General features: G+C 38.6%; 1 protein-coding gene across 1 annotated transcript in view; it reads right to left on the reverse strand.

The window, feature by feature from the left end:
• The window catches only part of LOC145255717 (tricarboxylate transport protein B, mitochondrial-like), a 93007-nt gene that overhangs the window by 57355 nt on the left and 23311 nt on the right, over positions 1-12341 (reverse strand). The gene's annotated exons all lie outside the window — the stretch shown is intronic.

Genomic DNA, 12341 nt, shown 5'->3' on the forward strand with positions numbered 1-12341 from the left:
AGAAAACAAGAGGGGGGAGAGAGAAAACAAGAGGGGAGAGAGAGAAAACAAGAGGGGAGAGAGAGAAAAAAAGAGGGGAGAGAGAGAAAAAAGAGGGGAGAGAGAGAAAAAAAGAGGGGAGAGAGAGAAAAAAAGAGGGGAGAGAGAGAAAAAAAGAGGGGAGAGAGAGAAAAAAAGAGGGGAGAGAGAGAAAAAAAGAGGGGAGAGAGAGAAAAAAGAGGGGAGAGAGAGAAAAAAGAGGGGAGAGAGAGAAAAAAAAAGGGGAGAGAGAGAAAAAAAGGGGAGAGAGAGACAAAAAGAGGGGAGAGAGAGAGAAAAAGAGGGGAGAGAGAGAGAAAAAGAGGGGAGAGAGAGAGAAAAAGAGGGGAGAGAGAGAGAAAAAGAGGGGAGAGAGAGGGAGAGAGAAAAAAAGAGGGGAGAGAGCGAGAGAGAAAAAAAGAGGGGAGAGAGAGAGAGAAAAAAGAGACGGAGGAGAGAGAGAAAAAAGAGGGGAGAGAGAGAGAGAGAGAAAAAAAGAGGGGAGAGAGAGAGAAAAAAAGAGGGGAGAGAGAGAGAAAAAAAGAGGGGAGAGAGAGAGAAAAAAGAGGGGAGAGAGAGAGAAAAAAAGAGGGGAGAGAGAGAGAAAAAAAGAGGGGAGAGAGAGAGAAAAAAAGAGGGGAGAGAGAGAGAAAAAAAGAGGGGAGAGAGAGAGAAAAAAAGAGGGGAGAGAGAGAGAAAAAAAGAGGGGAGAGAGAGAGAAAAAAAGAGGGGAGAGAGAGAGAAAAAAAGAGGGGAGAGAGAGAGAAAAAAAGAGGGGAGAGAGAGAGAAAAAAAGAGGGGAGAGAGAGAGAAAAAAAGAGGGGAGAGAGAGAGAAAAAAAGAGGGAGAGAGAGAGAAAAAGAGGGGAGAGAGAGAGAAAAAGAGGGGAGAGAGAGAGAAAAAGAGGGGAGAGAGAGAGAAAAAGAGGGGAGAGAGAGAAAAAGAGGGGAGAGAGAGAAAAAGAGGGAGAGAGAGAGAAAAACAGGGGAGAGAGAGAGAGAGAAAAAAAAGAGGGGAGAGAGCGAGAGAGAAAAAAAGAGGGGAGAGAGAGAGAGAAAAAAAAGAGGGAGGAGAGAGAGAAAAAAGAGGGGAGAGAGAGAGAGAAAAAAAGAGGGGAAAGAGAGAGAAAAAAGAGGGGAGAGAGAGAGAAAAAAAGAGGGGAGAGAGAGAGAAAAAAAGAGGGGAGAGAGAGAGAAAAAAAGAGGGGAGAGAGAGAGAAAAAAAGAGGGGAGAGAAAGAGAAAAAAAGAGGGGAGAGAGAGAGAAAAAAAGAGGGGAGAGAGAGAGAAAAAAAGAGGGGAGAGAGAGAGAAAAAAAGAGGGGAGAGAGAGAGAAAAAAAGAGGGGAGAGAGAGAGAAAAAAAGAGGGGAGAGAGAGAGAAAAAAAGAGGGGAGAGAGAGAAAAAAGAGGGGAGAGAGAGAAAAAAAGAGGGGAGAGAGAGAAAAAAGAGGGGAGAGAGAGAAAAAAGAGGGGAAAGAGAAAAAAAGAGGGGAGAGAGAAAAAGAGGGGAGAGAGAGAGAAAAAGAGGGGAGAGAGAGAGAAAAAGAGGGGAGAGAGAGAAAAAGAGGGAGAGAGCGAGAGAGAAAAAAAAGAGGGGAGAGAGAGAAATAAAGAGGGGAGAGAGAGAGAAAAAAGAGGGAGGAGATAGAGAAAAAAGAGGGGAGAGAGAGAGAGAGAGAGAAAAAAAAAGAGGGGGGAGCGAGAGAAAAAAAAGAGGGGAGAGAGAGAAAAAAAGAGGGGAGAGAGAGAAAAAAAGAGGGGAGAGAGAGAGAAAAAAAGAGGGGGAGAGAGAGAAAAAAAAGGGGAGAGAGAGAGAAAAAAAGGGGAGAGAGAGAGAAAAAAAAGGGGAGAGAGAGAGAAAAAAAAGGGGAGATAGAGAGAAAAAAGAGGGGAGAGAGAGAAAAAGAGGGGAGAGAGAGAAAAAAAAGAGGGGAGAGAGAGAGAAAAAAAAGAGGGGAGAGAGAGAAAAAAAAGAGGGGAGAGAGAGAAAAAAAAGAGGGAGAGAGAGAAAAAAAGAGTGGAGAGAGAGAAAAAAAGAGGGGAGAGAGAAAAAAAGAGGGGAGAGAGAAAAAAAGAGGGGAGAGAGAGAGAAAAAAAGAGGGGAGAGAGAGAAAAAAGAGGGGAGAGAGAGAGAAAAAAAGAGGGGAGAGAGAGAAAAAAAGAGGGGAGAGAGAGAGAAAAAGAGGAGAGAGAGAGAAAAAAAGAGGGGAGAGAGAGTAAAAAAAGAGGGGAGAGAGAGAAAAAAAGAGGGGAGAGAGAGAAAAAGAGGGGAGAGAGAGAAAAAGAGGGGAGAGAGAGAGAAAAAGAGGAGGAGAGAGAAAAAGAAAGAGAGAGAGAGAAAAGGGGAGAGCGAGAGAGAAAAAAAAGAGGGGAGAGAGAGAGAAAAAAAGAGGGGAGAGAGAGAAAAAAAGAGGGGAGAGAGAGAAAAAAAGAGGGGAGAGAGAGAAAAAAAGAGGGGAGAGAGAGATAGAAAAAAAAGAGGGAGGAGATAGAGAAAAAAGAGGGGAGAGAGAGAGAGAGAGAGAAAAAGAGGGGGGAGAGAGAGAAAAAAAAGAGGGGAGAGAGAGAAAAAAAAGAGGGGAGAGAGAGAGAAAAAAAGAGGGGAGAGAGAGAGAAAAAAGAGGGAGAGAGAGAGAAAAAAAGAGGGGAGAGAGAGAGAAAAAGAGGGGAGAGAGAGAGAAAAAAAGAGGGGAGAGAGAGGAGAAAAAAAGAGGGGAGAGAGAGAGAAAAAAGAGGGGAGAGAGAGAGAAAAAGAGGGGAGAGAGAGAGAAAAAAAGAGGGGAGAGAGAGAGAAAAAAAGAGGGGAGAGAGAGAGAAAAAAAGAGGGGAGAGAGAGGAAAAAAAAGAGGGGAGGAGAGAGAGAAAAAAAGAGGGGAGAGAGAGAAAAAAAGAGGGGAGAGAGAGAGAAAAAAAGAGGGGAGAGAGAGAATAAAAAGAGGGGAGAGAGAAAAAGAGAGAGAGAAAAAAAGAGGGGAGAGAGAGAACAAAAAGAGGGGAGAGAGAAAAAAGAGGGGAGAGAGAGAAAAAAAGAGGGGAGAGAGAGAAAAAAGAGGGGGAGAGAGAAAAAAAAGAGGGGAGAGAGAGAAAAAAAAAGAGGGGAGAGAGAGAGAAAAAAGAGGGGGAGAGAGAGAGAAAAAAGAGGGGAGAGAGAGAGAAAAAAAGAGGGGAGAGAGAGAGAGAAAAGGGGAGAGAGAGAGAAAAAAAGAGGGGGAGAGAGAGAGAGAGGGAGGAGAAGAGAGGAGACAGAGAGGAAAAAGAGAGAGAGAGAGAGAGAGAGAGAGAGAGAGAGAGAGAGAGAGAGAGAGAGAAACAGAGAGTGAGAGAGAGAGAGGAAACAGAGAGTGAGAGAGAGAGGAAACAGAGAGTGAGAGAGAGAGAGGAAACAGAGAGTGAGAGAGAGAGAGGAAACAGAGAGTGAGAGAGAGAGAGGAAACAGAGAGTGAGAGAGAGAGGGAAACAGAGAGTGAGAGAGAGAGGAAACAGAAAGTGAGAGAGAGAGGAAACAGAGAGTGAGAGAGAGAGAGGAAACAGAGAGAGAGAGAGGAAACAGAGAGTGAGAGAGAGAGAGGAAACAGAGAGTGAGAGAGAGAGAGGAAACAGAGAGTGAGAGAGAGAGAGGAAACAGAGAGTGAGAGAGAGAGGAAACAGAGAGTGAGAGAGAGAGGAAACAGAGAGTGAGAGAGAGAGGAAACAGAGAGTGAGAGAGAGAGGAAACAGAGAGTGAGAGAGAGAGGAAACAGAAAGAGAGAGAGAGGAAACAGAAAGAGAGAGAGAGGAAACAGAGATAGAGAGAGAGAGAGGAAACAGAAAGAGAGAGAGAGAGGAAACAGAAAGAGAGAGAGGAAACAGAAAGAGAGAGAGAGAGGAAACAGAAAGAGAGAGAGAGAGGAAACAGAAAGAGAGAGAGAGAGGAAACAGAAAGAGAGAGAGAGAGAGGAAACAGAAAGAGAGAGAGAGACGTAAGAGAAAGAGAGAGAGAGGAAACAGAGAGAGAGAGAGAGGAAACAGAGAGAGAGAAAGAGGAAACAGAGAGAGAGAAAGAGGAAACAGAGAGAGAGAGAGAGAGAGGAAACAGAGAGAGAGGAAACAGAGAGAGAGAGATGAAACAGAGAGAGAGGGAACAGAGAGTGGGAACAGAGAGAGTGGGAACAGAGAGAGAGTGAACAGAGAGAGAGAGGGAACAGAGAGAGGGGAAACAGAGAGAGAGGGGAAACAGAGAGAGAGGGGAAACAGAGAGAGAGGGGAAACAGAGAGAGAGGGGAAACAGAGAGAGAGGGGAAACAGAGAGAGAGGGGAAACAGAGAGAGACGTAAGAGAAAGAGAAAAAAAAAAAAAAAAAGCAAAAACAATAAAGTTTTTTCTGATGCAATTCTGACTATCATACCCTTTCACATCCACCACAATTCATACATTATATATTACAATGAAAAATGTAGAAATCATAGCATATATGTAATGTTATTTATTTTGATTTAACCTCAGCTTGTGGTTACATTTACAAGTTTGAGGGAGAGGGAAGAGGGGATATATTTATCTTCTCTAAGTAAACAGGGTCATATCTACAAGGACATAAGACATTTTAAATCATGATAAAAGAATGGAGCAAAACAAGTTTGAAGTAGTCCATGTTGCAAAATGAGTAAAGGTTACTTTGAACCCAAAATCATTTCAGATGTGTCCTCTCATCTCTGGGAGAGGTTTTGTCTGTCGGTTTATCATGCTTCAGTTTGAAGTGGTCATTTTAAATGGACACATTTTAAATATCTATCTCCTATTATAGAAAAGGAACTTTGTGTGTGCGTGTGTGACTGTTCCCTATGGACTTGAAAACAGCTGGGCTGATTTTTTAAAATTTTACATAATGGTTTTGTATCAGAAGATGTCTGATAAGTATTGAAAATCGATAACCGAAAAGAATCATATTTAAAAAAAAGTCCGATTTTTACCACTAAACACTTATATCACAAGTACATTTTAGAAGCTTTATCATCACACAAACAAAAATGGCCAACGTACAAAATCAACTGTAGATTCTTTCATAAGACAGGAACGTGTTCAAAATGAAGGTTTCGTTTTAGAGAACAATTGAACCATGATGCTCAACTTTTGTATATTCAACATTAATTCAAGTGATTATGTAAAAATAATTTCATAAAATCAACAGTTGGTTCTTTGATAAAAAAGAGGTGCGTTTGAAATTAATGTTTATGATTATAGCACAATCGAACCAGGATATTTGACTTTTGCATTTTAAATTTTAAGTGAAGCCATTATTTACAGATAATTTTATAAACTGTAGATTCTCTACAGTGCAATGTATACTACAATGTATTGTGAACTAAATCACTGTGAGGAGACATGTGAAGCTTCCTTTTATATTAAAAAAAGTGGGAAACTCTCATATGACCAGATACAAAGACAGAATTTTGTCAGAATATATACATAGGACATTTGCACAAAGTAAGAATCTCCTGTGTACTCTTATTCCCAGTCATGAACACCAAATGGCCATGTATCTTATTTCTTTATTAAGAAAATAAAGACACTGTCTTTGCTGTTTATAAATATGCATCATCATCAAGATGATATTGTGAAAACTCACAATGAAAAATTACCACCACGAAATTCCTTCAAAGATTTTAAGAAAAGTTGTTTGATTTTTGCATAGGCATTTTCAATTGCATAACTCCCGAAAGATAATCTAATGATGTTAAGTTGTTGATTATTGATTATATATAAAATTATTATTATTATTATTATATTATTGATTATTGATTATATATAAAATAAAAATGTAATAGCTTAAAATATAAGCAATTTTTAAAAATCCTGTTTAAAAATATACTTTAGTTACAAGATTGAAGCTACCGCAATGCATTTTGGTTTATTTAAGGGAATTTTTTTGTTAATTTTTTAATTAGTTAGGAAAACACAAAAAATTAGACTACTACTTATTTGAGTTTGTATCAGTAATCAACACCAAAATTAGTTATATGAAACATCTAAAAATTATGAAGAATGTTCCAGACAATCAAATATAACTTCCAAAAGTTTTCAAGGTCTTCTATGAATTGGTGAATTTCAGAGTTTTGTTAATAGCTACATTGTATTTGATGACCTAGTAAGTTATGAAAGGTTATTGATTCATTGGATTTCAGGAGACAACAATCAACAGGACACAAATGATAAATTAAAGATTTGAGTAAAGCAAGATTTGACATTCAAAAACAATATCTGAAGAATAAAACCTAAATGTTTTAAATGGAAAAGAGAAAAAACAAATCCAAAACATGAAAGAAATAGACCCCTATACTGATCTACCTAGTGAGATATTAATTATTTTCTCTTTTCGGAAGAAAATTTTCATTTTAATATTAAATCGCTGCAAACCTCGAAATTCCACTTTCTACTATTAAATAAGTGAAATAGCAGAATACACATCTCTCATACCAGAACTGCTGTTACTTATCCCCGGATACTGGGAAGAGATAAAGGGATGATTTCAGCAGAACTCTGAAGGTCTCCTGAATTTTATTTATAGTTGTCTTACAATCTTTGGAAAAATTGAAGTACTGCTTATGTGTTTTTCCATTTTCACCCCAAGCAAGACACAGTGCCACTTTGATGTAGTGGGCTAATATTGGGACCATAAGTTGTAGGGATGCTATGTAGGGAGTTGAGCAGCAAGAAGTCTGTTCACATTACACTTAAACTTCTGCATGTCATGCATGTCAATGCAGTTGGGAAAGCAAGAATCTGGAAGGGTGTTCTAAAGTCTAGCAGTTCTGGGGAAGAAACTATTAGAGTAGAAGGCTTTCTTACATCTAGGGATCTCTACTGTGTAGGGGTGGGATTTTGCTGATTGTTGGGTTTGTTGGGGGTATTCATGTCGAGGGTTGTAGTTTGTCAAAGCATCCACCATTAAAATACTTTTAGAACAAGCAGAGGGATGTAACGTTTCATCAATGGGACAAAGGCTGATGCCTAGATGACTGGAGAATTTCCACAGGTCTCACTAGTAATATGCAATATAATATTAGCTACTTGTATTTTCTCTACTGCTCTCCCTCAACCCAGGACTGTACCCTTATAAACAAAGTCTCTGACAGTATAGATATAGCATTCTCCCTCATTACTAACGCACAAGTACATGTATTTGGTGACTTAAATGTCCACCACAGTAACTGGCTTGGATTCTCTACTTACACAGACGTAGCTGGTAGCACAACACATAGCTTCTCTATATATCTTATTCCCTATCACAGATGGTTACATTTCCAACAAGTTTCCCCAGACCAGCAAGATCAACATGCTTCACTTCTAGATCTATTTCTGGTCACAGTTCCTAGTGATTGGATAACGAATGCCCACAGCCCACTCGGGAATGCTGATCACACTGTGATAATGGTAGAAATTGCCCTAAATTCTCGACCCAAAACTGAAGACCCACTGCTCAAAACAACAAGGTATTATAAAAAGGCTGACTGGGAAAACATCAGGGAACTCATCAGAGATACCCCATGGGGAAATATCTTTTCACTTCCTGCTGAACAGTGCACAAATGAGACCACTGAATGGTTCAAAACTGCAATTGAAGCAAGCAATGGTTTACTTCTACTTGTGCAGCTGCCATTGCTCAAAGGTAGCATGCATACTGCAGATTCAACCGATATAAGTCCAGTTCAAACAGGCAGAAGTATATAGAAGCTAGAAGTAATTGTAAGAGAGAAATAGCGACAGCTATGCCAGATTACACTGAAACCCCCCAGAAAATGCATCGAAGCACAGAAATTAGGAACCCATGAGTTTTGGAAAATCTACAACAGTAAACAATGGGCAGTCAACGATTTCCCCATTATCAAACAATCATGAGGCTGCTTGCACAGCAACCGAGAAGGCAAACCTACTTGCGAGTCGGTTTGCCTCAAACTCCACGTTGGACCCGGTACACCACTCCCTCCCTGACTTTCCTTTGTGGACAAACGCCACACTAGATTTGAAAATCACCCCTTCTCAGGTACATGATATCATAAAAAAACCTAGACATCTCAAAAGCATGTGGCTGCTTGCACAGCAACCGAGAAGGCAAACCTACTTGCGAGTCGGTTTGCCTCAAACTCCACGTTGGACCCGGTACACCACTCCCTCCCTGACTTTCCTTTGTGGACAAACGCCACACTAGATTTGAAAATCACCCCTTCTCAGGTACATGATATCATAAAAAAACCTAGACATCTCAAAAGCATGTGGACCCGATCTCATCCCGGCTGTGCATTAAAAAAAAATGCTCCACTGAGGTTGCTGCAGTTCTCTCCAAACTTTTCAACAAATGCCTTAACGAATCTTACTTTCCTGACTGCTGGAAAACCGCTTCTGTGGTACCAGTTTTCAAGAATTCTGGTGAAAGAACTAACCTATTAAATTATTGACTCATTAGCCTTCTCCCACTTTTCGCCAAAATATTTGAGTCCATAATTAATCAAGCTCTAGTCCATACAGCTGCTAAACTCTTGACCGACAAACAATATGGATTTAGGAAAGGACGTTCCACAGCAGATATCCTAACTAATTTTTGAATGTATATACCGTTCACTAGACAAAACAGGGGAGGGTACAGCAATAGCCCTTGATATATTTAAGGCTTTTGATAGGGTACGGCACGATGGTCTTCTAAGGAAAATTAGATAATATGGTATCACTGGAAGAATACATAATGTAATTAAATCCTTAAGTAAGAGAAAAATCCAGGTTGTCCTCGATGGTCATACATCTAAATAATATGATATAAATGCAGGAATACCTCAGGGGGTCTACTCTTGGACCTTTATTATTCCTGATATTCATAAACGACCTCCCTGATAAAATTGTTTCGGAGATGGGTATATTTGCTGATGACACCACTCTCTATAACAGGCATGAGGGGGAAAAAATGAACACATATCTAAGGAAATTGCAGAATCACTAGAGGATGACTTCAAATCTGTAGTGGAATGGGGACAAAAATGGATTGTCACATTTAATGCCGCCAAAACTAAGCTCGTTTCCTTCAATAATTACAAGAAACCTTCTCTAGCAATGGCCAAGAACACATTACCCAAAAGTACTTCCTTTAAACTCCTCAGCCTAACATTTACAGGGAACATGAACTCGAATAGATACATTGAGAGCATTGCCAATGCTGTTGTGAAGAAGGTTGGCTCTCTCTACCGTGCTAGAAAACTACTTACACCTGAAAGTATCCTGTACCTCTCTAAGGTCACTATTCGCCCATGTATGGAATACTGTTATCACATTTGGGTTGGTGCATCTGATACTTGTCTTTCACTCCTGGACAGGGTTCAAAAGGAAGTCGTCAACCTGATAGGTTCTGAACTGTCATCTAAACTTCAGCCTCTGTCCCATCGACGAAATGTTGCATCTCTCTGCCTGTTCTACAAGTACTTTAATGGTGAATTCTCTGACGAACTACAAGCACTTGTACCCCCTCGACATGAATAACCCCAACAAACCTGACAAGCAGCTAAATCCCACCCCTTTACAGTCGAGATCCCTAGGTGTAAGAAGGTTTTCTACTCCAATAGTTTCTTCCTCAGAACTGCTAGACTTTGGAACTCCTTTCCGGGATTCTGCTTTCCCAACTGTACTGACATGCAGAAGTTCAAGTGTAATGTGAACATACATCTTCCTACTCATTTCCCTTCATAATAACCCTGCAACTTATGTCCCCGATAGTAGCTCCCTACTTCTCAAAGTGGTACTGTGCCTTGTTTGGAATGAAAATTCAATAAAAAATAATAAATGGTTTGTGTGAGAACTAGTGAGTAGAAATAATAAAAGTATTAGTAACGTATAATTAAAAAGATAGAAAGTGTTATTTATTAAACAAAAATGATTTCATATGAAAGTGAGAATTACATAAGAGTTCAATGGAAAAACTGATAAGAAATAATAAAACTTGCATTTCAAAAAAATTACAAAAACAAATCTAACGGTGTGTAAGCAGGGGTCAAGATAACAATCCGATTTTTATCAGAAAAAAAAGTAGAGGTCAACACTTCCAATAGAAAAAAAAAATTTCTTTAACTCCAACACAATTTAATGAGGTAAATATTCATGAAGTATTGTTGGTCCCACATTGTCTGCCTTACTTCAGTCCCTGTTGCATTCCTGAGCTTGTTCTACAAGTCCTTCCAGGGCATGTGCTCCAATAAACTTACTGTATTTGTAACCTCAACGAAAATACTTGTGCCCCATCTGACAGCAACAAAATCCCACCTTTTCACTAGATAGCAAAATTTTTTGTACCCTTATAGTGTCTTTCCTTTGGAATTTCCTCTCTGATCCTCACCATATCAACATGCACAAATTTAAATGTAATGTGAACAAATATATTGCTGATAAAAAGAGCTGAAATACCTGTTAAGGTTCAGTAACTAAAACAAAAACAAATGTAAAAATAGTAGCAGAGATTCTCCAAACATAAAACTTTTGAAAAAAAAAAAAGGTAGCTTATATCGAACATCTAGGTTGCATTCATTTTATATACAAGTGCTGTGAACTGGTACAATTAAGAGTAACATAAAAAAAATCGAATATATGCATATAAAACTCTTAACTTATCTTATTGTATAATATATAACTTTGATCACAACTTTCAACAATGCAGAATTTATCTTCCCCTGTAATCACTACCTCTTGAATAAAAACTAAAGTATGACTGTTGACGTTTTAAGACATTTAAGTTTTCCTGAAACAGCAGTATTTATTTCATGTAAATGACTATTAATTATATGAAAATATTAGAGACTTGCAAAAAGAAAAAAAAAAAAAAATTTTGCGCTCCTGTTCCCTATATACTTGCTTTACCACAAGAGCAGAATAAAACATAAGATTGGTTTTTATTGTGGGCAAAATACAGCCCCCACCCCCATTCTAATTGCCTTGGTGTAGAAGGATATGCCATCACTTACTCATACTTTAAAGATCGCAGTCGGAAGCAAATGAGATAAAAAAAAAAATTCTGCATAAAAACAGTTTCATATTGCCATGTGAAATATCAATTTTTATTATTATTTAACAAAAAATGGCAAAACCATTTGCAGACATTTTTTTCTGACAGCAATCTTTAATGCTTACAAAATAAATAATATAAAATAAAAAAACACATTAAAAGTTTAAATTAATGCCATGTTTATTGCTTATGCCAGTCTTGGAACAGGCATTCTACTCGTTTATTAATTGTCTGTATGTGATTTTGGTGGATTTTATTTGGAAATGATAGAGTCAGTTTGCTGAAAATACTTTACTTCCTCCTTGTAACATGATCAAGCTAAGCAATAATATGGAGAACAGATGCATGAATCAAATTAATCTTCTATAACATAAATCTCAAATGTCTGTTGGTGTGTATGTTTGTATGTTTCGCTAAAACTTTCGACACATGCAACAAACACTGACAAAACTGGTATCGTTTGAAAGATCAGTCTCTCAGCCGACAAATATCCAAAAATTTGCCAGAAACATTAATTCTTTCACAATCAATTGAGCCATTTTTTACAAAGAGGGGGGCACTTTTTCGACAACATTTTTGGAAAGTCATCATACGTCTTGCAATGACTAAGCTTAATTTGAACAGCAGCGACGTTGTATGTCATGGTGGGTGCAGCGACTAAACCATTTGCTTTTTTTCACTTCATTTTCCTCTTAGGATTACAGGTTCGAGCCTGCCTGCTTACTTTTTTTTTTTGCGCTCGCACAGGTAGTTCCTGCTATCTAAATTTTTTTTGTTGGAAACATTTTTTCAGGGCTCTGTTGATCAATACCCTTACTATAAAACCTCTCCACACTTGGGTAACACTGGGTACCCCCGCTATTATATAAAGGGGACCTGTGTGTGTGTGGTGTATGTTTGTCATCCACATCTGATCGGGTTTAAAACCAGTACCATCTGAAAGAGCTATGCCCTGGTTGCATAATATGTGAAAATTAGAAAAAAAAGATTCTTTCTGTGGTGGTAAACTGGACTTTTTAGAGGGGGGGGGTCGGTTTTAACATCGCTTCTTTTGCATGTCACACACGCAAATTAAACTAAAACTATGTTTAATACACTTATTTTGCAACATCAAGAGCACTCGTGGCTGTATGGGCAAAAATGTTTGTCCGTATGTTTTCTTTTCAGAATGTTGAATACAAGATAGGAAAAAAAAAATTATTTTATTTCAATTGAAGCTAGACTAAAAAGCTGCTGAAAAAGCTCACGATATCAATGAAGCATCTGACCCAGTAACCACTACTGAACGTACAGCACAATAGTGGTTTAAGAAA

Source organism: Euprymna scolopes, chromosome 31, assembly GCF_053919585.1.
Source record: "Euprymna scolopes isolate OS-2025 chromosome 31, ASM5391958v1, whole genome shotgun sequence".
Classification (NCBI taxonomy): Eukaryota; Metazoa; Mollusca; class Cephalopoda; order Sepiida; family Sepiolidae; genus Euprymna; species Euprymna scolopes.